At 38.1% G+C, this 4,350-nt stretch overlaps 1 protein-coding gene across 1 annotated transcript in view; it reads right to left on the reverse strand.

The window, feature by feature from the left end:
- Nucleotides 1–4,350, reverse strand: part of LOC107702380 (bifunctional heparan sulfate N-deacetylase/N-sulfotransferase 4-like) — a 67,463-nt gene that overhangs the window by 56,405 nt on the left and 6,708 nt on the right. The window lies entirely within an intron of this gene.

The following is a 4,350-nucleotide window of genomic DNA, read 5'->3' on the forward strand; positions in this document are numbered from 1 at the left end:
TGCAGCTGAGCAGATGATAGCCGTTTTTAGTCTTTTTTATTTGTTGCTTTTTGCTTTCAGCACCATACTTGATATAAATGAGCATTAATGCTATCAATACTTGATGTCAAATTATGCAAGCATACAAAACCACAACGCCAGTGACTGTCAAATCTGTTTTTGAAAAAGTGAACAGTAAAAATAATAATAAAATATGTGGCAATTCACACAACCATTAAAAAGTTTGGGGTCAGCAAGGTGTTTTTTAAAGCAATTAGTACTTTTATTCAGCAAAGACGCATTATTAAATTAATTAAAAGGCCACTTTAAGAGACAAGAGACAAGGCATCCAATATAATGATACACATCCGATTTCTTTCTTAAGACATAATTAACATTTTTTTGAAGATACCTGCCAAGACTGGTATTTCGACATAATTTTGTATGTATTTGTCTGTTCAAGCGGAAGAAGAGGCAAAACTCAATTTGGTGTTCAAGGACTGTGAGACGCAGCTCTCTGTGTGCGCGGGTGCTGAATTAAGCTCTTTCACATCTTTTTGTGCTTGAATGTTTAAATTGATGAGGTGTATTTGTTCGTTCAATTGCAAGAAGAAGCAAAGGAGAACTCAATTTGGTGTCCGTGCGTCTGAGAGACGCAGCTCTTTGTGTGCGCACTGAACACAGCGCACGAGTACTCAGTTGAGTTCTTTCGCATTGTGTTCGAATGCTTTGAAATCTCTTGAATGTTTTAATTGGCAAGGTTTAAATAAAAACACGTGCAAATTATGAACTTGCATGATGATGCATAACATTGACACATCAACTATCCTGAGCGTATTTCATGCTGGTCTCCGGGGGTCTCCCACAGCCATGGGCCCCTATAATCGTCACCACACTAGTGCCGGCCCTGCATACAACCATACAAAATCAAAGTTTCTCATACACACAGCTGTGCTGAAATGCCCTGTTACACAATCGCCAACACAAGGTCACTTTAACTGCAATTTCAGCAGAATCTCTGCTTGGGGAACCCACACATACATCCACACACACACACATTCACGTAAAGTGAGGGTAAATCCCATTTGTGTTTGTGAGTGTGTGCAAGTGTGCATCGAGTCATTTATCACTGGTGTCCCCTGTTTTTTCAGCCTGCCCCATGGGCTGATGGGAGATATGGCAACCAGTCACTAAAAGTGACATTCTAATCTACAACACCTACATCTAGAGCACACAGGGTTCCTTTCTCTCTCACTCTTGTTTTCTCTATCTTTATACTCTCAACAAATACATGGCATAAGCCTATTCTAACAAAAGTCAAAAAGTATCTGCTGTATGATTGTTACAGTAATCTAATGGAGACCAAGAATTTAGGCGATATTTTACAAACCAGTGGCTCTCAACTGGTTTTGCTTTAGGACCCAGAACAAATATCCAAAACGCATGTTTATATTCAATTTAAGTGAACACATATTTAACACAGTCTGGATGTATTTTGTTTTTATCTTTTTTTACCTAGTTTATGAGAATGAGGACATGTTGGCTACTTTCTACCAAGCAATTTCTACCAACACATGGATGTTTTTTTTCCCTCTCTTATAAGGTCATTAGTCTAACTATATGTGATTATATGATTGTTTGCACTTTATTTTTAGTATTTAGCACTGTTTTTTCACTCATGACCCTATCAGAACAGACTTGTGTCCCATTTTTGGGTCGCAACCCACCAGTTAAGAACCATGGGTTTCCATTGATTAGCTGTTATCCGCCATTTCATTCCACTGGCTTAGTATCGGCCTTTCCTCACACACGCACAAACACACGCACCTGTTCTGGATTCTGACAGCCAGCCATAAACAGTCAGAGGCTTCTCTATAACCAGCAGTAACAGTGGCTAAAAACAATGGCTGGTGGATCAAAGCCTTCCCACTTCTCTCCCCCATCACTACACGCCTTGTTTTTCCCCAGAATCCTCCGGGAATTTTCCGCTGACATTTCCAGCCATGCTCCAGAGCGACTAGCTCTAATTCTCTCCCTGAGCACCCCCTCCAGAACCTCCATCTTACCGCTGGCTCATTTGCTAGGTCTAAATTAGCTCAGACCAATCGGGAAGAATTTGACAGTGCACATTCTTAGCTAGCAACATCTGGGGAGGTATCACATGCTTAGCCACTAACCTTTCTCAGAGAACATTAGATTCGGAAATTAAGTGTATACCCACGCTAGGTATAATAGTATCACACTGTTTATAGAGTCTGTTTGTTTAAACCGAGGGACAGTTAACAAGGAAATGACCCATAAGGAGGAACCATGAAGAATGCGCCATAGGTTCAATATATTATAATGTGACAAAGATGTGTGAATGTTAGGCACCTCATTTATAATCACTCTAATTAAATATTTATGGACACACCACAGAAATATATACCCAATTGGTACTTCTCAATACATCCATTTAAATGTTGTAAAACCGCATAACAAATGACTAAAGTTTCTGGTTAGTCAGAAGAGATATGGTATGGAAACTGTTAGCAATAAAATGATCAATTAATGCGTTTCATAAAAGATGTGTGTAGTACATTTTAGTTAAGAAAGGGTTGCTAAAAACAACAAAAAAGAGGGTATGTGAGTCTGTAGATGGCAGGAGTAGTTCACCCAAAAGGGTTACAGTAAAATAATTGTGCTCCATTTGACAACTGCACGTCTGTCCCAATACCCACACTTGCGGTCTTTGCACTTGAACACTTATCTTATTTCCTTCAAATTAACCAATGGGTTAATCACACTTGCAAGTTTTTAAAAAGCTTTATTTACAGACTTTGTATATATAATACTTTGCACTTTAAAATAAACTTCTAAATTTCTGATCAGTAGTCCCTGACTGTGAATGACACAATTTAATTGTGGTTGCTAAAAAAGTGATAAAAAGTACTTGCAAACATTTTACAAAATACACATACGCATCTTTGCACCAATAAAATGTGCAACACTTTACACAAATTGTGATATCTAATTAAATTAACTTGCACTGCAAAGTTTTTCTCAACATCTTGCGATTTCGGGGCACGTGAGTTCCTGAATGTGATGGATGATGGAATACGCTTAGCCTCGGATTTAGTGTGCGTTAAGGGCACAGAGCTTTGCCATTTTCAGACCTGGGACAGTTTTGTGCACCTACTTTCTGTCACATGCACATGCTCTCAAGTGGCCAAGATGGCAAGTGTGGGATTTGGGACAGGCCCTGCCATAAAAAAAACAGAAGTAGAAAAAGAATGTTGCATTTCTGCCACCTATTGGACGGGAGAGTGTCATGATGCATGGCGCACAGCAGATCAATGGCGGCTGCCACAATTTTACTGTACAGTTACTTAAATATTGAGTTGTTTTTCAACAAAACCATTTGGAGCATTTGGAAAATTATGCATTTACTTTTTTGGTGACACTCTTTAAATGCTTTGTTAAGAGTTAAAGTGAGTCACAATATACTGCCATTGTACTGAATTTCTCCAACTCGGTATTACATTTTCATTCATTTCATTTTAGTCTGTTTCTAACAAAAGCCTAGCTTGAGAAGACTTGTAGAAGTTGCATTGACTACTTTTACGGTTTTCTGTCCTTTGACAGTTCACTACAAACTAATCTAAATCTACCTTAAGCTCCCCAAAAACTAAATAAATAACATCATACAGGTTTGGAACAAAATCAGTAAATTATGACAGAATTCTTTCTATTTTTTTTTTTTTTTAGGTGAACTGTTCTTTTACATATTTGACAGTGTATCCATTTCTAATTGTAGCATAATGCCCCCATTAATTTATATACACTTGTGTGCATGCACTTGAAACTGAAAGCTCTGGAAGTCATGAAGTCATCTCACAATGGAGTGTGAACGGCCCTTCAATCTGTTAAACAGCCTCAGAGAGGGGACAAACGTGGGAACGAGATTATGAATGAGTGTGTGAAAGAGAGAATGAACACCATTTTACTGCTCTTGTTCCTCTAAATAACCTCTTTATACTGACTGAGGCCAACTCAAACACCCACTCCAATTCAGTGACACACACACACACAACATCCCCTTCTTGTCCACACAAAAACATTCACATTTAGTAAATCAGACGTGAACACCTGCGAAGGGAAACTCAGACTAAATATCAACCAAATCCTACTTCCAAAATCCCACACAACTAATTAGAGCTCAGCTAGTAGTCTTTGTTTTGTCTTTGCTGATTACTTGGAACAGATTGGAAATAATTTTACGGTAGATGTGTGTGTAGAATGTACAATGTCTCTGTTGATGCATCGTATCATGACACCATTTAAATGTGCTAATTATAATTTTTTAGAAAATTTATTTTTATTTAACTTTAT

This window comes from Sinocyclocheilus anshuiensis, unplaced genomic scaffold (genome assembly GCF_001515605.1).
Source record: "Sinocyclocheilus anshuiensis isolate Anshui unplaced genomic scaffold, SAMN03320099.WGS_v1.1 scaffold86, whole genome shotgun sequence".
Classification (NCBI taxonomy): Eukaryota; Metazoa; Chordata; class Actinopteri; order Cypriniformes; family Cyprinidae; genus Sinocyclocheilus; species Sinocyclocheilus anshuiensis.